We start from the raw sequence: 27532 nt of genomic DNA, 5'->3' as shown, positions 1-27532 counted from the left end.
TGTTTTGTTTTGTTTTGGTTTGGTTTGGTTTGGTTGATTGGTTTTTTGTAATCCCTTTTCCCAGTTTTATTTAAGTAAATAGTATAGTCCTGAATTTTTGAGGGTTTGGATGGTTCAACAAAAACTACATTCAGGTCAGAAAAGCAATGACAAAATTGGCTACTAGAACTTCAGGTATGCATTCTGGCTTCTTTTAGGTTGGGAATCTGAAGCTGTTAAAGTCCTTAAGCCTGCCTTTGAAACTTGGTATGCAATCAGGGAAAGTTCTCCTTTTCTCTTTAAATGCGTATTCCTACTGAGAAATGCAAAGGATGAAGGACAAAGAGAAGCACAAGTTGGTACTTCTAAGAACAGTATTTACTCCTTTTCCTTTCCCTCCAGAAAACAGCACTTTGGTCATTGCTAGGCCCGTCTCAAAATACTTTGTCATAACTAACAGTACGGGAGAAGTTACTAGCTTAATACCTTTCATATAAATCTCCCATGGAAAATATTGCATAGTTTTTTAAAAAATGTATTTTATAAAGGTATAGATGTTTATACCTTCTTTGAGTTTCATTGGCAATTCATCTTACAAGCCTAGAAAATATATACATATATATATATATATAAAAAATGTATGTGTGTGTGTGTGCAGCCTGCTTCAGGATAGACGCAGTGCTATAATACACCCAAGGTCTAAACAAAAAGTTGTCAAGCCCTTCACAAGTTTTTTTTGTCTCAGACTGCAAAGTGTGCAGCGAGCTTAAGATAAAGAACTAGGAATAAAATAGTTTGATAGATTATATTCATAAAAAGCACCTTAAGTTTTAGGGGTTTTTGGACATTTCCTCTGGCCTACATGCAATGGCTTTCTACTCTTATGTTGTGTACGTTTGTACTACAGTACCGAACTAAAAAAACTTTTTAGCATAGAAGAAACATTTTTGTACATTGATATTTCTAGGCTGTTACATCAGAATAAGGCTGCTATTACAACACAAGCACTAGTGTAGCCAAAAATTAAATTAAAAATGCAAATATACTAAGTGGGAAAGCAACAAAAAAAAACCCCAAAACACACAAACAAACAAACAAACAAACAAGAGTGGTACGGTTTCCAATGAACACTTCACTCAAGATTATTCTAGAAGGCAAAAAGCAAACATAAGAGAAGCACACATGAAGGTTCAAGAGCAGTAGGCACTTTCTTGATTATGCCAAGGCAACAGAAATGGTTTAATCACAATTCTTTTTATGCCTTGCTCAGTATTGCAAGCAGTAACAAAAAGGTAGAGAGGACCATCATGTTATGAAACTTGTAATCTTTATCTGTGAAGGTCAAACTTTTAAAAATTATTATTCAAAAGACAGTATTCAATTTTTGCTGTTCACACCTATTTTAATAGATGGAAATATAAATACTGCAAATAATTTTCAGTGTTTTCTTGCTGTGGACTACTAGCTAATTTTGCTTTCAAGATATTTTCAAGAAACCTTTCTTTTATACAGTTATAATTCTGTCAAAGGAACAGAGTTCTTAATAACAAAAATCCTGATTATAGAAATTAATATACTATCCATATTGCAGAAAGATTTTTTCAATATATTATATTTGGTCCTGTTATTTATGGTACTGTACATTTAAACTATCCTACCTTCCTTATTAGTCTGAGTTGTAAAGTTTCTAATAAAAAATCAAACATAAAAAGGGCCAATATCTGTTGTTTTTCAGCTCTGTTGCATTGTTCCTTGAAACACATTACTTCATGATAAATGCACATTTTATTGGATGCTATTCCTCATTGTGTCACTGCTGTTAAACCAGAGGTTCTCAACAATTTTTCTCGTGAGATCAACTGTGCATACGTTCAAAGCTTGTAGGATGCACCACCACTCTACCAAATGGTGTCACTGGATGCAGGACTGTTAGATGACTGACACCACGGTGCCCTCCTTAATAAAGTGATCTGAGAACTGGGTTTACACTCAGGTTGGGACATCAGACATGACTGTGAAAGGGAAAAAAAATAATATAGAGAAATAATACAGAAAAAGAGAAGGTTAATCATACCTTCACCATTCCTGTTACCACTTCTTTTTATCCACCTGTTTGTCATTGAGACTGAAAAGTTTCTGCAGTAAAAGAACTTGAATTTGTATGTGTCTTAATGTATCTTGATTTATAATTTTTTTTTGCCATTACCACACCATTTGGCCAAACTTAAAATACTTCAGAGGAATATTTAGCTGAACTTTTCATTCAAAGATCCCACAGTATCGATTCTAAACTATTCCAGACCTTGTTAGTCCACAAAAAGAGAAGTTTTTCTTTATTACCTAGATAAAATTGTAATTAAATTCTATATTATTATTTCTCATCTCACCCCTAATACAAAGAAAAATTTATTATTTTTCTTAAAGGAAGTCTTCAGGTATCTGACAACTATTTTTTGTGTTCCTTACATCTTCTCTTACCTAAAGTAAGATTGTCTTTCATGTCTTTATTGGAAGACATACTTTCTGACCTCTAATCTTTCATTGTGAACACTGGAACTGCTACGTAAATGCTAAGTACTCCTACTGATCAGTCAAAACAAAGGATTTTTTACTTATACTGATTACCTAGTAACTGGAAGATGGTTTTATGTCAAAGGACTGTCATGCTATTCAGTGAAATTCTGGCTTTACTGAAATAAGTCAAAACATTGACATAATTTCCACCATCGACATCATACAGTATATACAATTAAACACTTATTTTGCCGCTTGAATACAGAGGGTCCTTTTCTTATTTAATTTTTCTTTTATTGTTTTAGATAGATTTCTTTACTAGAAATATGTCACAATTTTCTGCTGTGGCAGGTGACATTAATTTGACGATTCTTAAAAAAAAAAAAAAAAAGAAAAAGAAAAAGCATAATATAATCCCACAGCTTCTTATTAATGGTTGTGCTACTATTGTTTAGAAGAAGGAAATATATCACATTGTTTTGAAATGATATTTTGTAAAATATGTACATATTTATTCTCAATTTGAAAGCAGAACCTGGGCTGACTGGCTTCAATTAAGTCTTTACAGGAGGTAGAGACAAAATAATACAGAAAATACTACTTTCTTTATGTCGAAGATCATATGCATTCTATATGTAGGCAAAATGCCTGTATTCATGCAGAGAATAGTAAATTAATGACTGAGGGTCAGAGTTCAAAACAATGAACATTGTTTTATTGTACTTTCAGTGTTATAAATGGGAGGAGAAAAAAATGAAAATGACTTTTTAAACAATGTAGTGTTCTGAAGTACAACAGATGAGAATAAAAATTAGCTCTAGAAAGAACTGTAGGAAGAGAGAAGCCCACTGAGCTTTCCATGTTACTATCAAAAAGAAAACCTCGGAATCCTGTTGAGGGGAAGGTGAATGTAGAGGAAATGTTTCCCGGGAACATAGATTCACAAGGAACTCTAGACTTCACACAAGCTTTGATACAATGCTCTTTATACACCACTCTGCAAACAAAACCAGCTACTAACATACTTCAGAATCAAGTTGCTGTTCTTAGCAGTTTAAAACTTTTTCAGTATATCATGAGTTTTTGCCAGATCTACCATAGATCCTATTATAGAGCGCATTAAGAATAGACCCTAACCTAACTTCATTGTTAACACTGGTGAATATTAGCCAGAGATATGCCTGAGCTGTAAATTTCAAGGGCAAATATAAATTTCTTTCTTCCGTGATCTTTTGTTTAGAGCTAATTGAAGCAGCATATGATTGCATTAAGGTTACACATATGAGCACGACTCCTTTTCTGTCACTTACTGTGCCCTAATATTACTATTTCTTTTGAATTTCACTGCCATGATCTCTGTTCTATTACTCCACTAGATTCCAACTATTTGCTTTTCATATGCCAAGTACAGTTTCTTATCTCCCATCTGGATTATCCTCTAGACCTTTGGCAGCCTTTCTCCTAAGTTTTTCTAAAAGTCTATCTGCATCAAAGAATGCATGAAATCTCCAATGCTCAGTTTACGAGCAATTGTTTTTCTTTGCTCTTATTCTTAGTAAAAGTCTTATAAAATTGTCCACCAAACAGACCATACGTTCACTCATGCCCTAATTATTCTAAAAGTAACATAAGTATTTACCTGTCTTAAAGTCTTTATGGCCAAGTAGTGATGCAAGCAGTTACAAACACCAACAGAACATATTTATTCTTCATGAGTATTGGTAGAAAAGTAGTAACAAAGAAACAATTATATTTTAGAGAATATACAGTGTGTGCTACTCTTTTTCTTTGAAATTAAATATTTATATACATTTATATGGAAAAAGTGGTGCAAAAACAATAGGCAAACATTTCTGTGTATAGATGAATGTTTTTCTATTCCTACACTATATTTGATACCATACCATTCCTTCCAAATCTCCTTAGTCAGACAGTTGGTTGTTCTGCAATCCATTAATATAGTGACAGCGTATATGCTGCAGTAGCTAAAATTATGTCAGCATTTCATAAACCATTGCCTTTAAGGTTTTATAACTTTAAATAAAAATAAAAGAAAACCACAAAACCAGTGAAACAAGCAAAATTCCATGGTTAACTAGCTACAGAGAGTCTAAGAATTTAGTCTGGCAGTATTAATTTATTCTTAGAATATTTGAAAAGAAAACATTTTTTTTATTTTTTTTAAGTGATTTATCCTGGCAACATTTCTTAATGCTCTTCTATTTATTATGTCTTCTCATTTTTGTTTTGATAAATCATACACTTCAACTGTGCTTCAATTTCATTTTTTTCTAATCAGGTTTCTATTAACAGACATTCTTCTGTTGACAATTTTCCCATTAGGAACATTCTGTCAAATTTCAAAGAAAAGTCAGTAAGGTAGAAGTTCAGTGAGATACTGAATTTTCACAGGTTTCTACCTAGTCTCCCTAGAGCTAATTATCCAATGTCCCCATACAGTACAAAATAAAAATGTTTTCCTATATTTGTACTGTCATCAACTGAGAACATTTCTTTTGTGCGTAGATAGAGGTTTATCACAGTCCTACCCAGAAGTATTTTCCTAATAGCCTTTTTCCAGGACAGGAAGGACAAACTACTCCCACACATAACATTATTTTCATTAACTGAAGTGTTAAGGTTTTTAGTGCTATTCTTTCATTTCAGTCACTATACCAGCAGATGTTTTCCTTCCATATTTTTTCTTCCTTGCTCTTTTGAAAAACTCCACACAACACAAGTAAATGTCCTGACTCTTCTAAGCAAGAAGTCTTATAGTCTGTAACAAGTAAAAAATCATACATCCTCTATGAAAACTTAATTTAATTCATACCAGAGGTACTGCATAGAAAATTAAGGATAACTACCAAAGGTAATGCTACAAGTAAACACACCACTCTAATAATTCATGATACTCTACCAAAGTAGATAACCGAAAATATGTACTTTAATAACAGTCATGAAAGCTAGCACATTGAATGACCTCAAGCAGACCTACTTTGTATACCAGCTGAAAAAGGAATACACATTTCGTGCAAGTGAAGAAGTGCAGAGGAGTCACATATAAATCCTGCTTTGCACTTTGCTAGTAGTAGGTTCATTCATACAGATATTAACCCTAGTAATTTAGGACTATTTGCAATGGAGTCAGGAGGACATGGGCTATACACTTAATGCACTCATTGACTCTCATCAAAAAGAATATATGACATTTTGTGCTGGACAGCAAACAGCAAATCAATTGTCAGTTGTACTTTGGCAGCTGTAACCAGATTATAAGATTAGAAGGCTAATTTGCAGCTTGATTTGTTGTCTGACAACCTTGTTTGCGAGTTTAATATCTCGGTCATTTCAAAACGCATTGGGCTGAAACAGGCTGTAACTTCATATACAAGCTGCTGGCATAGATACATTTTTCCTTAGTAAAAATTATTTCAATCCATTAACTTATTTTATTTTTAGGTCTAGAGCTTCAAAACACTAATTTGGAAATGTAATTTGGCTGAATGCATGCTGCAGTTGTAAACAGTCTTGTTCTGCCTTTGACAGATTCTCATTCAGATAAATATTTCAGATATTTGGGGGCTTTTAGTTTCTGCAGAGCAGCTGTTGGCAGTCTTCCAAATGTAGTTCACAAACTACATGGCACTTCTGAAACTTGGTTCCTCACACCACAAAGTCTTAAAATGCACCTTGGACACACAACCACTGACGCTGGGGTTCTAGTGCTCTCTCCTTGCCATAGTGGGCTGCTTCTGCTTGGCTTTGGAGGGAAGGCTTACCTGCCGTGCTTCGCAAGAGCTTTTGGGATTGTTTTTGCTTTATTACAAATAGGGAGGGAAGGGCTGGAATCTTCCAGACTTATTTGACTCAGGTTGCCAGAGTTATCATTCAAAATCAATTGTTAACTCTCCTTACAATATAGTGCTCCTTCCTCCCCACCCCGATTTCTGTGTACTTTAAGGAAACTAATGTACAATATGTATTCATACATAAAATAGTTGTAACTTACAATAGCTTTTAGACTTCAAAAAGGAAAGCTAGAACTCTATAAAATACAACTCCAAAGAGTAGTGAACAAGAGGATGATTGTCAGATTATTATCAACATCTAATGACTCTGAGTGTTCTCACGAACCATTTAGTTTTAATACTCATTATGACACAAACGATGAACAATTAAATATTTTCTTCCACACCATCTGTTTAACAGTTTGAATACTAACAAAATTCTATTACTACATACTTGAAATATATTTATTATATTGAATTTATCATATATCTCCAAACCACTTCTCACAGAAGTAAGCATTCCTTGATACATTTTTGTTGTGGACACAATTTCACACTCGTGAAGTCAAAAAAGAAAACACTGTTAATGGGTACGAGGACCAAGAATATTGTCAGAGATTCACAAATTACTTTAGGAGTTTAGTTATTCATAAATGTGGACAAAGTGCAACAGAAAATTTAGGGAATACCCTGTTAACATAAATGGTGATTTCTCCCCTTCAGATGAAAATTCTGTCTCCCTTTTGAAACATATTACTGGGCAGAGCAATAAAACTCTCCTCATGAGAGTTACCTGAACATTCTACAGCTGACCAGCTGACTCTCTCATGTTGTTTTCAAGATCTTTAGACCCTTATTGAAATGTGTGGGTAAGGATCTTTCTGCATTTGAAGGTGGGCTATGCTAATGTGGATTTAACCTTTTTCCTGTTATTGAAGTATGAAAAATACTACTGGAACTATTGTGAAAGTAATAGTTCTTAATAAACTAAAAATCCAACCCAAAATGATTAATTTTTGATGATCAGTTTTAAAACTTTAAAAATTTAAACTTTGAAATTTATAATGACTATTCACCTTCATGAACTGGAATTATCCCTAATGTAAAGTCATCCTCAACTTTTGATGAAGTCCCCACTTGCAAAAATGAAGAGCAGGTGTGAATTACAGTGAATCACCACGTTGGAGAGGTTGTAGAAGAATTTACCAACATTGCTTTTCATCCTCACATTCTTTGGCAGCCTTCAGTTATTAACAATGTTGTGTGGTCAGTTTGAGACCTACGAATGAGAAACCATCATACCTATTTTAAAAGAGGACTTGACTTTTATTTCACAGTCTCTATGTGCAGTAGTTCAGTGCCAGTGTTGATTACCTCTAATGCCATAATTCAAGTGGCAAAATGAAGCTGTTTACACTCTAGCTGTAGAATTAATTGTGAAATTTATTTAAGAAGAAGAAATATTCCTGTTAAGGATGCTTTATCTGGTTTTCATCTGGAATTGAAAATTCCCAGTTGAGCAGTAGCTAGCATGATGAGATTTCACGGAGGTTGATGTGGTGCTGAAAAAAAGATTGTGCCAAGGTGACACTCAGATGAACTCAAATGACAAAAATTAGTTACTTGAATCTCAGGGAGTTGTTCAATTATTTAATTTGTTTTGCTATAGCTAATAAAGCTGTGGCCAGTTTCTACTGCACTTCATTAAAGTACGTGTTGCTTTTTCAGTTGAGGGTGACCTTCATATAATCTTGGTCATGTTATGGTAAGGCTTTCCCTTATGTCTTACTACCCATTACTGCTTCATAACTAAATTCTCCCGCTACAAGCTAAAAAAAAAATAACTTTGCGTGTCATTCTGAAATACATGCCTTTCATTTTTTTATTCACCTTTTATTATGCATTGCCAAAAATGCTCCCTACCATTATTTTGTAGCAGTAATCTTTCACAATTGCACGTTTTTCAGAATTCAAAACAACCCCAGAAGGGCTTGGTTTGAACTACTTCACCTGAGTCCTGGTCTGTTTCCAATGTTCAGTTCCAGACCACTGTCAAAACATGTCAAACCTATAAAGCTCCTATGTATTAGAAATAGTAAAGAGAAGTTCACTCTCAATCATGTCCACTTCTGGCCCTCAAAATGGCCCCTCCTGTCTTTAAAAAAAATAAAATCTGTCCTCACCTTACTTGATGTTGAGTACTGAACAAAGGTTAAAGCTGAAGTTCCATTTTAGGCTTGCCCCTACTGTGGACCTAGAACATCTACATATTAGGGCTCATCTTTTCTTCTGGTCACCAGGAGAGGAAATGATGAGGATTATACATATTTATTTGGTCTGAGGGAAAAAGGATGACATGAAAATAGTTTATATTCTTTTCTCCTGGGGAAAAAGAACTATAGGATAATCAGAAAAATAAATCGCCATTGCTGTAAAGACATTCTTCAGCCGTCCAGTATATAAAGTAACTTTGCAGTTGAGACTGTACTGTTTACATGTCTGTGATATTGAAAGGAATTAAACTTAGGAACTGTAACAGACGAAATACGTAAGGGCAACCTTGATAAAGATGAAAAGGAATCCTAATGCAAAGTCCCAAGAAAGCAATATAAATCTTTCAGTTTCCTTCCACGGATTTTGGAACCTTCTTGCTTTTATTACATTCGTTCATTCATATAGCCTTCACAAGTTTCACTTTTTATTTTCACCTGATCTTACAGTAGTTTCTGAAGTTTAACTGTAATTTCTGCAAGCTATATATATTTATAGCAGATTTAGAAATCTTGGCTAGAAGGTGACCTATCACATTTCATGTTTCTATGCAATTATTGAAACTAAAAAGAACAGTAACTGGAGCCTGAAGGAAACGGTAATACCATGAACTTGTAGTATCACTATGAATGTGATAAAAAAGTTCGCAAATGTTATAAGCAGCAGAACACCAAGTGCTCACTACCAAACCACGTGCTTTGAAGTTTGCATTTCTTTTTTAGGATATACAAAGCCATACAAGAAGTTTATGTACTGTATAAATACTAATTAATGAATCTGTATGTTCATGAAAACATATTATGAATCTGTATGTAAGAAGTTGCTTAAAATTATGTGAATCAAGATTTTTTTTTTTTAAGAAGCATGGCTGGATTATCTACATGGCTGGAATATCCTCTGACATGTGCATGCTCTGCTTTTTAAATTTAATAACATGGTGCAATTTAAGATTTTTATTTTACAGTATTACTACTTTAAACCAGAAAAATTTTACGGCAACAATACCAAACCTTACAAGATGCTTGCATGTGCCTGTAGAAGAAGGCATACTGTTTGTATCATGAATAAAGTACTATTTCACTTTTCTATACTACATTCAATATCAATCAGCAGCTTTTAGATTTCTAGACAAGCTATCTCACAGCATATGCAATAAAGAACTCATTAATTTATGGAGCCACATCAAGTAAATTGTACAACTGCTTCTGAAATCAGGGTCAGTGTTCTGGGGTAGAAAAGATATTCCAGTAGTGTAAGCGCTTTTTCAGCACCAAATTCTGAAAAAAACATCAGTTTGTTGATAATTTGCTGCTTGTGCTTTTCAGGTTCTATTCCAGAAGCTTATGTCCACATTCAGTAAGTTCCGTGAACTGTGCAGTGCAATGACTTTCATGGCAATTAACAGGGAGTTATCGGGAAATGTAATGGATTCGTGGTTCCACCTCATACTTTTAAGGAAGTATCATGCAGAAAGAATGCCATTTAAAAAATGTGTCACTAGAAGTACCAATAGAGCAATATAAAATTTTCCGGGTTCCACTACAGCCTCACAACATTTAGTGGTAGAAAGTTCAGATTAAGTAAGCATCATCTGTTGGAGCACAACAGTGTTCTTCATCCATGGAAGGAAGGAAGAGATCTCAAATGTAAAGCAGGAAAAAAGAGACACTGACAGTTCAAGGCAAACATGCATTCTTTTCCCCTTTTAAAAATACATGTGAGAAAATAACACAGGCTACATGTGCAAAAAGTGCTGCAACTACCTTTAAAAAAGAGAGCAATGAAATATAGTAAATTAGTGGGTACTTATGAATTTTGAACACAGCTGAAGGTTTTCAATTTAGCCAGAATAATTACCATGTCTAGAATAAACATACATGTGAAGAATACATAGATATTTATGCAGACTGACATAACTATTTTGAAATATGAATGAGATAGAATTATTGCAGCCCATGAAACATATTAAATCCAGTATCTTATTATAGTAATTCAAACTGAAAATTCTCACATTATGTTATCTCTTTATATATGCTATTAGATACAATGGCTTCTAAAAGCCATAACAAACCCCCTCCCACAAATTTTCTGTAATGGCACTGCAATCAAGACTAAAAAACCCCTCATATCTAAGAAATATACATACCTATATGTTCAGTTTTACCTCCTAAACCTTTAACAACATTTATTTCAGTCCACTGCCCATTGTTTGTTTTTTTTTTTTACTTTTCTAAAATGAAAATAAAGTTAACACTGAATATATCAATATACTTTCAGAGGTAACTTCTTTACAATTTCCAATTAAGTGAAATAAAGGAAACCTAGACTTCACCTATTTTTAGCATATTGCAAGTAATACATTCTAAATGACAAGCATTGTATAGTGTAAGTTATATAAATCAATTTGTTCAGTTCAGTGCAGGTATTAGTAATCAGAGATGTGATTACCTCTTTTGACAAAATTACCTTCCCCACCCCCCGTTAAGTATAGTTTCATATATTAGTAATGTACTAAAGAATTAATAATACGCTGTACTACCAGTCCATAAACACAGCACACTGTCATTCATTTGATAAACAGATGGCAGTGGCAAATTCTACTTTTCATCATTTCAATTCTTTGAATGTCAATAAACTTTTTTACATGTGAATTCCTGGTTGTGGAAGTTTTCATGTAAGAAAAGCATTATTTTCTAGAAATAACTGATAATTTTAAAATAACCCACAGTCAACATGACTTCAATTTCTGTTGACCAACTTCAGAAGAATAATACATGGGACAATTTTCTGTTGTTCTGAGAAACTGTTAGTGATCAGTCTCAACTGTGCTTTTGACATTTTTACCCTCAGCTTACTAACATACAGTTCAAGGCTGCAATAACTAGATTAAAGTAATAACCCACCAAGTTTTGCTTCAGGCTACAATTTTAGCTGACACAAATCATCTTTCACTGGACACAGTTTATGGTTTCTAACATTAAATCACTTAGCTGCAAAGCCAGTGCTTTCATATTACAAAGTATCATTAATCTGCAGTACTGGTCTACAAATTTTTAAGCATTTATGATAAGAATGTGCTTATCTAGTTAAAATGCTTTAGTTAAAATCATGAAATCACACCGGAATCACCACAACTCTAACAGTTTAGCACATCTTATTTGCTACTTTGTGTCAGGTGCATTGGATTTAGAGAGTAGTTGGATTTAAAATATTACATTTCTCCTTAATACAAATGAGTTTTAGAAGTCAAAAATATACAGGCCTTTTCAGATTTAGTAGTGAAATGGATAAGCAGTATCAAAAAAATGCAACAATAACAAGTTTTCTCTACATATGTAGCAATATGTAAGCTAAAATAAGCCAAAGAGGTTACAGTCATCATTACGTATGTCTTGAGTTGAGAAAAGTATTTCTTTATTAAAATTACTGCTAATTTTAAAAGAGCTTTAAAATAAAAACAAAATTACAAATAATAGATCCAGAACATGGGAAAATTTTCTAAAGAGAATAAGCTGAAAAATTCACTTCTTAGAATCAATGGACAAAACTCCATTTGTAAATAACACTGGAACACTGAATACATTTATTACAATAAATGAAATTCTGGATCAAGACAAATAATCTCATACCAGGAAGTAAAAAAAATTATCACACAATGTTATGTTTAACATCTTTATATATCATTGTATGTCCATTTAAGATAAAAGGCAATTCAGAAGAGTAGTAATATCAACTCAGAATGTCATAATTTTATTAAATTTTTAATAATTTAATGAATTTTAAAGAAGAAGCTAGATACTATTTCTGAAAATATACTGGAGTACAGTAGACTTTATTCATCCAGCCTTTCAGTGAAATATATTGAATCACTTTTTTCATGACAGATTATTGACCAAGTAAACTCCAACAGCTTCAAGGGAACCATTATGGACACATCATGTTTATTCTGTAATGACCTGCGTTTCTTTCACAATTATTCTCAGACAACCTGACAGAGTTACTATGAATGATGCAAGATAATCATTCAAGTTGTCAGTGTTTTTAGGCAGATTTCCAGTTTCCATGCCATTCAAGCCCTCATAGTCAATCATGGAAATTAGCTGGAGACGGTTTGTGAAAGGAGGTATTGATATTCATAGCAGCAGTCACTAGTAAACAGTTATTGAAAAATTGTCAAAGAAGCTAATCAAAACAAGTAAAGCACAATTCTCTGTGCTGTGAATAGGTGGTCATAAATTTATTTTATATATCCTGAATTTGCTAAAATATATGCTTCTTTTTTGGGAAAAAAAGTTGGTAATATCAAACCCAGACATAATTAATGATGCACTCCTCTGGTATTATGAAGAAGCGTACAAAAATGTTAAAAATATCTGACAACTCCCTTTGAATTTCATTCTAAATTGAGTCTATTCAGAAACTGTAATTAAAAAGTCACTTATGGTTTCCCAGTTTCAAAATGTTGTGTGGTTGTGAGACAAGATTATTCTGTACTTCAGAATTATTTAATTATAAGAATAAGCTTGACATATCATAGTTTATATCATAAGCACCCAGGATTCCATATAGATATCAAGAACTTATTTTCAGCAGGTACCAGTTAGGATGGAGTTAAGATTTTAAATACTGCAGGTTTAGTAATACCAATAAAGGATTAAGCTAATTATTGCATGATATTCAATTTGTTAAAATGCCTTTACTTTGGAAACAATGTATTTATTTACATTTAGAAACAAAAATCTATGAAATAACTCATACTGTTTGAAACCCAGACATTTTACCTTAATGAACTAAAGAAATAGCATTGTTTCAAAACCGGTCATGTTACAAAATACAAAAGACTACCAAGAAAGACTTATTTTTGTATTAGGGAAGCATGGTGCTTTTCACGAGTAATCCTATTGCTTCAGACTACTTGTACAGTAGAATAAAAACATTTTGTCATTCCTGTCTCCTAAAAGAGATGGTAAAAAAAAAGAAAAAGAAGAATGAGAGAAAGAATCTGAGCCACTGAAGAGGATGCTACCCTGTAAGTCAGGAAGTCCTGTTTCTGCTCCCATTGTTACCACTGACATTGCTGGTGACTTCCATGCAAAATCAATTCAGTCTATTAAGCAACTGCTTTGCTACCCATAAAACCAGAGAAAATATTTTGCCTTCTTACTACAGTGTTTTAATATAATATTATGCTACATATTCTTAAGTATATCCATACTTTCATTTGTAATTTGAACAATTTGGCAGAAAGGAAATGTTATTATATGTATATGTTTCCAAAAAAGCAACTCATCAATGAATATGGAACTTAAAAATAGCATAAGTGAACCGTAATGGAAATTATTTAAACAACAATTTTATGTCGATTTTTTTTTTTTTTAGTATTCCATTTTATCAAAAAGAGTTATGCTTTATAACTTCATCTTAACAGATTCTCAATTTCAACCCTAGTTCAAAAGAAAAACACCATGCATGGCAATGTTCTGGTAACACCACACCATACACCCAGAGATTAATATTAAATATTTAAAAAATCAGTCTTAACAAAATCATTTAATGATCTTTGAAATGTTTTGAAATTATGTGTTACAATCTTGCTTTATTGTGTGACCAAATCAAAGCTCTTTCTAAATTAAAGTATTTTTAACACTAGTAACAGATTTTAATGGCTATCTTAGAAAATTCCATGATAATTTTACATACCAGTACGCAGTTGTGAGACCTTCTTTCTAAAGCTAAATCCCTTCTCTTTAAAAGTTGCTTGAATATTTATATGTGCAGACACTTTCATAATTTATACGTTTGACACTAAGTCATTATATGACCCACTGAAGAGACTTAATTAATTGGATAAGAATGTGTCTGTGTAGATTCACAAATTATTCTAAACATGCTTTAAATATTTTAAATTAGAGCTTCCACTTAAAATTGTACATGTCGTATTGTCTTATGTAATTCTACTGTTCATTTTAGAAGACAGCCTCAGCTGAAAAAGCTGCATTGATGTGAGCTGAGCTCAATTAGTTTCTGATGTTCTGCCAAATTGCCTCATTACCTGTCATACTAACACACTACTGACACTTTCAAAGCTAACTTCTTTATATACACATTATTTTCTTTCTGCAAGAAAATTTGGTGAGTATAAATACAAAAATAGGAATGTGATTTACTCAAAATATTGGCTACCTGGTGAAAAAAATTTTGATTAAAACAGGGGATAAGTAAGAATAATGTGCACCCCATTCTCTGATATTCAGACCTGTTCCAAGCAAAGCATTTTCTATGCCCCACCTAATAGTTGTAGACATAGTAGCTCAGCAAATTCATGAATATTTAAATAGAAAGTGAAACTCACAGGTGTAGAATGCCCTCGGTCCCAGTTGCTTTTACTCACCTCAACCCATTTGGAAGATCATATAGATGTGAGACACTTCCTCAGCTATGGCATTAAGCTCCCACAAAACAACTGCTGAAAGGCTGACAAGCCTGCAGATCCATTTAAACGTCAAAGTAAAAAGACTAGGTGTCTCTCTTAGATATTTACTGTATTTTGCTGTTCAGTATGTAGAAGAGTGCGATGTTAAATGGGCAGTTTGGCAGACTTACTTTCAGTTCATTTGGGTTTGGTTGAATCAATATAGTCAGGGCATTCCATTAGGAAAACAGGCTGATAAAAGGCCTTGGCCGTGTACTGTTTTGTGTAATGTATTGGGGATTTGTTGAGCAATTCTACTTAAATGATCAACTTTCTCAGCCTCGACCATAAAATTCAAAGTGCACTCCATTTCCTTCCCAGAAATATTCCTTAGTTTCTGAGGATATGGGTACACAGAGAAGATAATGTTGGGAGTACCTCTTTGGGTTTCTTTCAGTTTGAATCAATTACAACCCCTTTTACTAATCTGCATTTGCAGGAAGATATTCCTATGATAGACCTGGTTTAGGGTATGTCTTGCAAAAAATTAAGAACCAAGCTCTGTCTCATGGAGCAAGGACAGAGGGAGTGGTTATCATTGGTGTCCTAACCTGGATAACCAGGGAACAAGAATTGTGGTGTGCTCCTTTGAAGATATAAATTAAATATGTTGGACATTACACAGCAGATGATTTTTAATTACCTCTCTGACCTGTATATTCTAACCATGCCCGTGATGGTTTTATATTTGTAAATAGATCTGTAAAATAATCAGAATTTTTTTTGTGAATTAAAAAACAACATGCATTTTGCATCTAGACTGACATATAAATAAATACCTCACAGGAATAACATTTGAGGAATCTTGCTCTTTTATCCAAGTACTGGAGTTTAAAACAAAACCAAAACCAACCAACCATCTGACCAGCCAACCAAAATTTCTCAGGGCAACTGAAAATATTCCCAGATCCTACAAACGATGTACTGAAATTACACGCAGATGCAAACATGACTACTTCTTCCTATATTTCTTATTACTGTAACTAGTAAGTTCTGCATAAGAAAAAGAGATTAATAACTTAAAAGCATAAAACCAAAGAATGGAATATGAACTAGGAATACAGAAACAGCATGAATAAACTGGCTTTTTAGGCCATTGTTGAGCTCACAATTTTTGGTTACTGTTGTAAATTCTGCTCATGAAAGATCTTCTTGCAACAGGTGTTATCCTTTCCATCATATTAAGTGCAAATATTAAAGTTAAGCTGAGGGGTAATACCCTTATCAATGTTATTTGCTGCTATTGTAAAAGATTATGGCAAAATTTCTCTGAATACATTTTTGCCTGAAGACATCACAATTCAAATAAAAAGGAGCAACCTATTTCCTTGAAATGTTTCCCATCTAGTTTACCTTTAACACTGGTCAAAATGTTCCATCCTGAAAACTGATAGCACTTATTATGTACCAATCAACTATCTGACCACCTAATTTCTGAGGATTAGAACATAATTAAATGGTCCATTTGGAAACAGAGGAAATACACGGACATATCGTCCTTCCATTCCTAGCTAATATTCTCTAACAGCAGTGAATATTCAGGCTTGTGTTGAGGGAAGGGGGAGGAGTAGATCTAGTTTACTTACTATAGCTGAGTATGAAATAGCTTTACAAATTTTCCTAGCGAAATCCATACCAATTTGGAGCATTAGTGTATTTCGACACAGATGTCTCAGTAGCTCTCTTGTTTATTTTTTTTAAACCTCCATTGATTGCAGTATATAACTAGAAGCGTGAAAATAATCATTTTCCCAATACCCTTTTTGTCTTTTTCCACTTAGCAAATATTAGACTCTCCTCAACCCTTGTTTTGAGTAAGCTGACATTAAAATTGATGTTTTTGATTAAAAAAAAATATTTCAATGTAGGTATAGCACCTATCTTGTCAAATATCTTAGCACATGAAGATCAAACATAGCAGACTTGCCATGGGAATAGCATTTGTTAATTAACTGCTGCTGCAAAGCCAACATGACGAGTATCAAGCATTGTGTATTTTATTAGTGTCTGAAAAACGTATGGCTTTGTTTGTCCGCTTTTTTGAAGAAAATTATTAGAGGTCGAGTGACAGATTAAAAAAATATATTTAGAATTTGGCAGACTTTCACCATAAGAAAAGAACAACTTTAATTTACAATACCATCCATCATTTTAAAATGTGATACACTTGCAAGACAATGTTAAAAAAGGTTTTGGCTTGCTCAAAAAGTACCACACAGGATTTTATTGTTAAGCATGTGAATTTATCTTTTTCAGATACATACCCACTCATATATACTCATTTCCAACAGGTGTAAGTATCTATACATGAATTTATTATACCAAAATCTCTTAATTTTCATAAGTCCATACTTTGGTCTCTGCTTTGCTCTTACAGATCTACGATCAAAATACATTTCTATCTCCATGAATATTTCCTAGAAAAGGCATGTACTTACATCCTTTCTCATCTGACTTTATTTTCAATAGGATTTACCATAAATGTCCATAAAATTGTCTGGAATCTCGAATTTTAGACCTTTATCGGCTCCAAAATTCTGTATTTCAGCTTGATGCATATAACCCACATTGGAAGCATCCTGCTGGACCTCATAATTACAAACATAGAAGAGGTGGTTAGGAATGTGATGGTCAGGTGCAGCCTTGCCTGCAGTTACCATCAGATGGTGGAGTTCAGGATCCTGAGAAAAGGGAACAAGGAAAAATGTAGGATTGCAACTCAGGACTCCAGGTGACTTTGACCTGTTCAGGGACCCGCTTGGGAGGATGTCATGGGATACAGTCCTGGAGAGGAGTCCAGGAGACCTGGTTGATTTTCAAGTATCACCTTCTCCCAGCTCAAGAATGGCGCATCCTGATGAACATTGGTGGCAGAAAGCCTGCATGAATGAACAAGTAACTTCTGAGTAAACTCAAAACAGCATGCAAGAGTTGGAAGAAGGGACAGGTGACCCAGGAGCAATGATGAAACACTGTCCAAGCATGCAGGGATAGGCTTAGGAAAGCCAAAACCCACCTAGAGTTGAAATTGGTGAGGGACAAGAAATGCAACTATTTGGGCTTCTGCAGGTATATCAGCAGCAAAAGAAAGACTAAAAAAAATGTGGATTACTGTTGAAAGATTAGGATGCTGACAAAGGACATGGAAAAGGTCAAGATGTTCTTTCTGGAATTTACTGGTAAGGACGTTCTTTGGATGAATTTCTGAGACCAGTGGGAAAGTCTGGAGTAACGACAACTCACTCCCAGAGGAGAAGTATCATGTTAGAGAACACTTAAACTACTGGGCATACACAAGTCCATGGATTCTATCAGTGTGCTGCCACCAGTGTGCAGAGATCTGGCTGATGTCACGGCAAGGGCAATTTCAATTACCTTGAAAAGTCGTGGCGACTGGAGGGTGTTCCCAAGGACTGGGAGAAAAGAAATGTCACTCCTGTCTTTAAGGACGACAAGAAGGATGATCCAGGGAAGCATGGACTAGTAAGCTTCAATTCAGCTCATGAGGTGGTCTTGGAAGAAATAACACTTAGAACCATATTCAAACATTAAGGACATGAAAGTAATAAATCCAAGCCAGCATGTATTTAAGAAGAAGAAATCACTTTTGATTAACATGATAGTTTGCTACAATGTCATTAGTGGCTCAGTGGGCAGGGGGGGAGCAGTGGATGTCTTAACTTGAGCAATGCTTCAGCAAGTCTTTCCACACTGTCTCCTGATACAGGAGACAACGGTAAAAAATGGAAACACGGAAAATTCCATGTAAACAGAACAAAAAGCTTTTTCACTGGACGGCTGATCAAACACTGGAATTGGTTGCCAAGAGAAGTTGTGGAGTTTCCATCCTCAGGAATATCTAAAACCTGACTAGACATGACCCTGAGCAACCTGCTCTAGTTGATCCTCTGAGGAAGGAGGTTGGAGTAGGCAATCTCAAGAGGTCCCTTCTTACCTCAATTGTTCTGTGATGTTTTAATTCTGTGAATTGGTAGAAAATCTGGACGTGATACCTTTTGTCTCATTAAAAGCATACCTGTATTATGGTGCACATGATGGACCCTTACATCTGCATGGGTTATAATTTAAACAAAAAGAAGAAAGGATAAACTTCTCCAGTACTTTAGAATAACATAGAAAGTAATGTTATGCTAGGCTTTACATTCCCTCCCATTGCACTGGATAGAAATATAGTGATGGTCTTTTTCCCCCTACTTTCAACTTCAGCTGCATTATAGCAGCTTTCCTGAATTAAAAATAGTCATCAGATGGGGGAAGACATCCCCATCTGTAGGTAGTTTCCTTATACAGTGATGTAATAGTTTTTAAACATTAACTCAACACAATCCTTGAAAGGGCAGGAAAAAAGAATGGCAAGTCAGGAATTTAAAAGCAAAAGCAGGAGGACATTTCCTTCATGTATATACTCAAACCTTTTACAAAGGTGCCCTTTTACAAAGGTGCCCTTTTACAAAGGTGCACCTGAACAAAAATAAAAAAAAAAAAACCAACAACAAAAAAAACCACAAACAAACAAACACAAAACAAAACCCCCAAAGACCACCACAAAACAATACCAAATCAATTTTATGTCTCAGATTATCATTTTTTATTTTTGCCAAATGCTTCCAGATGCAATCAATCAGAATGAAGACTCCAAAAAGAAGGAAGGCCAAAGCCAAACAAGAATTCTACAGAGCTTTAACAATATTTCCTAGTAGGTGTGTCCTGAAAAATAACACTTCAGTTTTCAATTGACTCCAAAGCGCTCCTCTGTTTAATGTTATGGTTCCTCAAACACATCATTCCATAGCAATGCTGATTTTCTAAGATACTACAGAGGCTGAGGTGAAATACACTTAGATATGTTGTGAAAGTCCAGAAAACAATTGTGTCTCTCCTGAATCAGTAAAAGGCATTTTTAAGGCTTATCTCACATACCTGTGCTTTTGAAGTTCTGTCAGTGTTTAATCTATGGTCGGCCAGAAAGAGAACCCAAGAAAGGGCATGATTCTTTAACCTGATCTTGAGGGCATTCAACTAGCCAGAGCAAGTTCTTGGCCCTTATCTTCAGGACTTCCAACATCTACAGTAATGGATTCCAGCTCCTATTGTAAAACCTAAAAAATACTATACTTCGAAGTTGGCAATCAATAATTTTGTATGATGGTTTCTATTGAAAAGTAAGTTATACTGTGAAATATATTTCAAAGGCTGCGTAACAGGCAAGCTGTCAAAAAACTCTGGCAAAAGTGCGTGCAGATAAAGGGTTAAAAGTAAAATCTGTGCTGCAGATGATGGTGGTAAATGATGCTGATAAAGACTCACAAATTAGAGTATTTTGATAAATGCCAAGAGAATCAACATTGTACACTGAATTTTAAGAGTCAAGTTTACTTTTTTAAAATTTGCACTCACCAAAGTGACTTTTCTTTATCATCATCACTTTCAGTACACACACATCAGATTTCTTTAAAAACATTTTATAAACAGCATTCAGTCGTAGATGTTCTTTTCTACAGCTGAACAGTTGAAATGTTAAAATTCCTGTTAAGAGTGGAAAAAAACCCCACCACCATCCCCTTATCATAATTAGCTGATCTTCTGGTATAATTGAACTGTGGTCCATTAAAGAATATTACAGACATGAGTGGAGGAGAGGAAGGAAGAGAAAGGAAGGAATAAAATGAAACCAAACCCAACTAACCTGATCAGAAGTAAAATCTAACTAAAATTTGAGAAAAACAGCATTGATTCTTTATGGAGTCCTGAAGGCAAAAAGGTACTATATGTTCCTGTGCCAAAACACAGTTCTTTTTCTCAAATTTTTTCTTCTCCAGACTTTCTATTTAAAGGTGGGAGTAGTAAATAATGATTCTATTTTAAAAGTAGAATATTGGTAAAAACCAGTGATTTCTTTAATGCTCATAAATATCTGTCTAAATAATGATTAAAGCCCAGACCACTATGCTGTTATTCTTCCGTATCGCAATAGTGCTGCTACTACTAGAATACATTCAGCAACCTTCACTGATTGCAGCAGGAGATACCAAGTTCTTAACAGTTCCAAATATAAGTGCAGTTATTCTGGCACACCATATAGATGTAGGAATTCAGTTTGAAGCAACCATTTTTTAAAGTGAATCCTGCCTAATCCAAATCTCACAGTGCAATTACCACAGTGCAAAAAATAGCACGTTCCCCTCCCAGCAGTGCTTCCGTAATAAACTGTCATGTACTTTTAACTGGAAAGATTATCCCTTTGTTAACACAGAACTTAAATGCTTTGTGATAGCATGAATTTTCCAGACAAGCATGACCAGATTTTATTTAATTGCATTTCTCAGCAACATGTTTCAAAGAAATGATAATTCAGAAATGTGTAAAAGTGTCAGTAAAAGAAAAAAAAAAATATGTCAAAATCACATAACTAAAGGGTCAGAGGAAATGCCATTTTTATGAAGCAGTTCAGCCTATCAAATTTAGCCACAGCAGAATTGCATAGATCCTACAACAGGGAAATTGTATTATTATGCTTTGAAAACATTTTTCAATCCCTAATGTAAAACCAGAACATAACATGCAATAAAATCACACACACACACACACACACAAAAAAAAAAAAAAAAAAAAAAAAAAGAAAAGGACTACGGTCAGTATATTAAATACTCATCAACCAAAGCATAAGATAAGAAAGTGTCATCTTGTAGTCCCACAAACACAGTGCTCTGATAACAGGCTGCAAGCTTTGCAATATGCTGACCACATGGCCTTGTCAGGCTTTGCCTGGACTTGTCCTGGCCTGCCTATAACCTTGTGTTAGCTTGTTAGCTGTAATCAAAATTATCTAATGACCAAGTGGCTGCTACCTACTTTGATTGAGCTTTTGCTTTGCTTTGCACAATTGCGACACACAATGCCTAGCGTTACGTGAGTAGGGTGCTATGTTTTGTGACTAACAGATCATAATATCAAATACTTGTTCTGTGTAGAGCTGTTTATGGCCCCTCATTAAAATGTTGGCTTGAGGAGTACAAGACACAGGATGCTAGCAGAAGCCTTGAAGTAGAGGCACAGATTGATACCAGAGGGTTACAGACAACTCAGCCACAGTCAATTAATGGTTGTTGAGGAAACTAAACCTTGGGAAAGAGGAAAAACAGTTTCAAGGGTAACAAGGAGAAGAAAGAGCAAGAGCCCAAGGATCTAAATCACAGCACATACATTCAGTGGATATTGCAAACTCATGCCAAAAGAGCAAGGTGCAGAGTATGCTAACAAAAACATAATGCCCTCAAGCTGACCATGAAGAGAAGAATCTATAAATTGTAACACCTTCAGGGAAGGAACTTCCCCATATGAAAATCAGCCTTCTCCTCCTGGAGGACTTTGGATGATGACAGCTCATCATAACCTCTTCCTTTCAGCCTGAAGCCACTGGGCTCAGGAGCCAGGGCAGCCCTGCAAGGGTGAACGTAGCACCGAGAAAGAGGTAGATAATAGAAAGGTTTTGTTTATTAGTCTTAAGCAAATTAATTAATACTAAAACCATTGCTATCATCATAAATGGACTAATAACAATTCTTTGAAAAAAATTAAAACTTGAACAGATAATAAATTCTCTGCTTTTCATAGAGGTTGTACTCCTTCAGCCTCACACAAACTGCAGCATTTATAGGGCAGAAGTCTGATGGAGAAGTCACACAGCCTAGTCTTGGGAGACAATGAACTGCTTGTGATGTCAAAGACACATTTTATGAGGAAAGAAGTATCATCTTGTGGACAAAGCTTGAGTATAGAAATGAGGGAAAAAATGTCCACCTAACTGCAAAGTGTGTCAGCTGTGAGAGGCTCATGCTTTTAATGCTAAAGAGGCAAGAACATAAATGACAAAAAATCTGAAGTAAACCAATCACCAAAAAAATGTGAACTGTGCCTTTACAGACTGCTGAGAGGAAGTGATCTTTAGGCTATGCATGCAATGCATGCGATATCATCAGATTATATCAATGAAAATAGTATTTTATAAAAACTAATAAAAAGCTAGCAGAGCCTGATGATTATAAGATGAAAATATGCTTGTTAAAATATCAAGACCACAAAAATTTTGATGTTCTGTACAACATTTTCCATTAGTTACTAGAAGGAAACACCATGCAATGTATCAACAGAAAGCAGTTCTTGGCAGAAGTAAATTATAATGAAATGAGAAATTAATAGACACTTTGATGACCAAATCTCAAACCCCAGTATTGATTCAAAGCAATATGCCTGGGATACCAGGAGGCATGAAAGACTGCTTCAGAAGCTAGAATGATTGATATTACTATTTTGTGTGTGTGTGTTACAGAATTAGAATCCTGGGAAGGGGGGGGACACACGGCACATGACCATGCTAGCCTAAGCCTCATATTTAGGCAATACGTTGAGGACTTTCATCCCACCCTATGTATGGAATAAGCAACTCCCTTCAGAGAGAAAGCCAAGTTTTGCTTTGCTTTGCTTTATATTTCCTGTTTAGATATGCACTATGGCTCCACTTCTTGACAGATGCTCCTGACAGCTTACACAGTGTGTATGCAAAACCTGAAGTTGTTCTTACTACAATCAGTGAACTGAAACTGACACACAACTCTGAAAAGAGGACCTCCAGGTACTAACAACAAGAGAGGGAAAAGCAAACTTGTTTTCAGCTTTAATTTGTTTTGCTCACTTGAAATACATGATAGAATGAATAAGGAAAGGTAGTCGAGGCATAAGTCAAGAACCTGCAACAAAAGAGCTCAGGCATGCGTATTAAACTTCCCTTGGCTGGTTTACCAAAGTAAAACTGGGGCTGCAAGGAAGAATTCACTTCTGCAAAAAGACATTTAAGAAATAAACTGGAAAATATAGAGGTGTTGAAATGCAGCTAAGTTTCAGGTGCTTCATTACCTGTGTTATTAAGCAGCATCCAGTTACATAGAGTGCTGTTTTGGCAATAAGAAATCTGATCTCCATCTTTGAGTGTGCCAGAATTAAACATTGCCAATTAGGTATATTATTCTATCTCCTCAAATTACTTTTACTAGATCACAGCATTTGGCAATAATATAAATACTGCTCTTTTTTTTCCAGGTAGAATGATGCAATACCTTTAAATGAGTCTACAGTTAAACTGTTAAATTATGTGCCATAAAATAAGCACGGCTTGTCATTTACTCCTGATATATTGTTGAGTGTGTTCTTAGGTTACCGACAGCTACAGTCTGCAAATCATGTAATAATTTGAAACATATGACAGTCATTTTCTCAAGTCTTTTGTGCTAGCAATTATTATATGGCATCTTAAAATTATGTACCAGAAGGTTGAATTGTTAAATAATAGAAAGCTCCAAGACGTGCCCATACCTGAGTATAGCACAGCATTTCAAAGAGGAACCCTCACTGCACAAGATAAAGAAGAGCGAAGGGGAGGGAAATCTGTACTGACAAATAAATTTGAAAACTTTTACCTCCAACTGGGGAGGAAAGAAGAGGTGGGATGAAGGCAGAACGAAGAGTGGTTAGAGTACAGTTCCTCTGGAAGAGGCTCTCTTCCGAGTTTCCTGCTTCAGTGGGACCCAATAGGAATCACAGAATCACTTTGGTTGGAAAAGACTTTTAAGATCATTGAGTCCAACTGTAAACCTAACACTACCAAGTCCACCACTAAACCATGTCCCTAAGTGCTACATCCACACATCTTTTTAAATACTTCCAGGGGTGCTGACTCAACCACTTCCCTGTGCAGCCTGTTCCAGAGCTTGATAACCCTTTTCTTTCGGTGAAGAAAGAACTGAAGGGCCAGGAGACTTACACGTTGTTTTTTTTTTTTTTCCCTGAAGCATACAGCCACTGCCAAACCAGTCTGCTCCATAATGCTTGTTGGATCTCAGGTGCATAACCAGATGCAGACAAGACTATGTACAAATGCATACGTCCTGAATCCCAAAGACAGGAGGGTTGGTAGTGATAAATATACAGAGAGAGATGAAATATGGGAAAACTCAAGAAGAAAAGACCAGTAATGTATTGTGTACTGACAGAGACTGCTACTAGTTTTCTCCCAATGTATTGTAGCAACTTAAATTTTAATCTCTCAACTGGCATGCCAAATGCCAACGGGAAAAGGCAGAATAGATTCCTGTCTTTTCTTGCTGTTGGGCAACTGTGGGTAGCAGGAGACTATTAGAGGGTTTGTTCACGTAAATCCAGCTGCGGAGGTTAACATGTCAGAAGCAGCTGTTTACACTTGAAAAAACCAGTCTGAAATCCCCCCAAAGGAAACGTAGGAGAAGATTTGGAATTTATTCTTATTTTATAAAATTTCAGAAGAAGAAGTCATTTTCACACCAAGAAGCCTTATTTCATAGGTAAGGTATGAAACAATACTTGCAAGTTTTTATACAGTCCTCAGTGTTAGCACGACGCTAGACTGTGTGAAGTTCAGAAAACAAAAGCAAACAAAACCAGAGTATTTCTCCTCTCTGCATGAGTCAAGATAAAACAATTTAAGTGTAAATATTTTGAACTAATGACTCTGAATCAAGTAATGTCTGCATGTAAGGACATCAAAACCAGAAAGTAATTGATCTTTTGTAAATCTAGATTTTTAGAACAGGATTGAGTGTTCAAAGGCAGGTCAAAATAAGTCCCATATGACTCTTTTAACCAGTAAATGTTTATGTATTTTAGCGCATATTTCATGTAAACTACATATTGGGTTCATACACATGGCAGTAAAAACGAACTCTAATCTCCAAATTTAACCACTGAGCCCAAACCAGACCTTTCTCTTTGAGTTATTGAGTCTGGAATTCTGATTCAACAGGACAGGAGAAAATTACTGATGCCCAGTATAATTCACTGCTAATGATTATGGCTCTCACTAGATAGAAAGTAAGAATTTACTTTTCTTGGACACAGAAAGGGAATCAAACTTGAATCCTACAACATTCCTGATTAGATAACATACTCTGCTCATGCAGGAATATATAAAAAGGAATCTTCTTTTGTAATATTTTAAAAACATATGAGAGTTACTAAAACAACTTGCAAGGGTCCTGATACAGACAGTTATAAGATTCTGGAGTACAGTAAATAGAATCCATATTAATTGTGTCCTTCAGGGAAAAATTACCTATTACATTTTTAAAAAAGGTAATCTGAGTTCCATTTCATAAAAAAAGAAACAAGAGCAAGGTTTAGTGACCTGAATCTCTTTGTAGCATTAAGCCTGAACCCTCAGAGGATTAGAAGTCCTGTAATTTCACTATCATTTTCACTATACCCCAGGATTTCCTAACAGCTAAGTAGAGGTAAACCTCTGCTCCATACATTCTGGACTGTGGATGTCATTCCCAGGTGCTTACTCTTATTGTGCACTATATATAAGGAATGTAGGTGCCTACAGCTGGTTTTGAATATTAGGTATTGCAATGCCTAAGTGTGTTTATGGATCTTGCCAAAAGTCATTTTGCCTGCTAAATGACATCATCTCCTAAGTCACATTGATTTTTCTTGAAACTAGGCTCCCAAGTCACTTCAGTCCTTTGAAAACCGCTATATAAGGCTGGCAAGAGATTATTCGCTAAACCACAGACCCGTTATCTCTTTCCCATCACAACAGCTATTTCTGTCTTAAAGAAAGAGAATTAGTCGCATAACTGAAAATGGCAGTGGTGGGAAGCATAGTTTGTTTTAGTTTTTTTTTTTTTCCAAATACAAACATACTTGCTTGGCAAATGAGGTTTTAAACAAAATGGATGGCACTTGCTTGAAATCATAATTCTTCCTATTGCATAGACCGTAAATAACAAGTAACTGAAATGGTGTAGTACTTAATATACGTGCCTTTAGGGAGAAAAAACTTAGGCAATAAGCCATGTCATAAATAAGTATTTAGTATATTTGCCCTCAAAGCACTTCCATCCCATTTTACCAGGAAGAGCAGTATTTGAAGTGTTCCATATAGAGCAGTTTGACCCAAAACAGAACACACTTGATTACTCAGTTGTGCTACAGACAACAGGATTAAAACTAGTATTTATTTTTATTTTTCAGTTCTTTTCTGAAATTCAGAAAAATTCTCTACCAGTATTATTTTTTAAAAAGTAGGAAAAAAAACCCAACAAAAAACCAACCAAACTTATGCAAACTGTTTCATACACTGAAATGGCTACAAATTGCCTCACTATGCAAATGGAATTCAGAAGCATAGAGAGCTATCTTCTTTGGAAGTAATTGCTCTTAGGATTAAAATAGCATCACTGAAATAATTCACTGCAATGAAATTTATTCATTTTGCTTTAAAATTTCTGCAAAACTTTGCATGCCCTAGAATTACAGAAGAAAGGGTAAAACCCAGGTTGCTGTAACCACATTTACAAGGTATAGTGTGCCTGTCCTTGCATTCCATGCACTCACGAGATAATAGGGAAGAGAGAATAAAGTGATACTTGCCCTTTCCTGTCCCTGTCTTTGG

At 34.9% G+C, this 27532-nt stretch overlaps 1 long non-coding RNA gene across 1 annotated transcript in view; it reads right to left on the bottom strand.

Moving 5' to 3' along the window:
- Positions 1-27532, bottom strand: part of LOC308061577 — a 31530-nt gene continuing 3998 nt past the window's right edge. Inside the window, exon 2 of the long non-coding RNA XR_013927278.1 lies at positions 1-27511. This is a non-coding gene — a long non-coding RNA (uncharacterized lncRNA). The remainder of the gene's footprint in view (positions 27512-27532) is intronic.

Source organism: Falco punctatus (assembly GCF_963210335.1).
Source record: "Falco punctatus genome assembly, chromosome: 1".
Classification (NCBI taxonomy): Eukaryota; Metazoa; Chordata; class Aves; order Falconiformes; family Falconidae; genus Falco; species Falco punctatus.
This window is presented reverse-complemented; position numbering and strand designations above follow the sequence as displayed.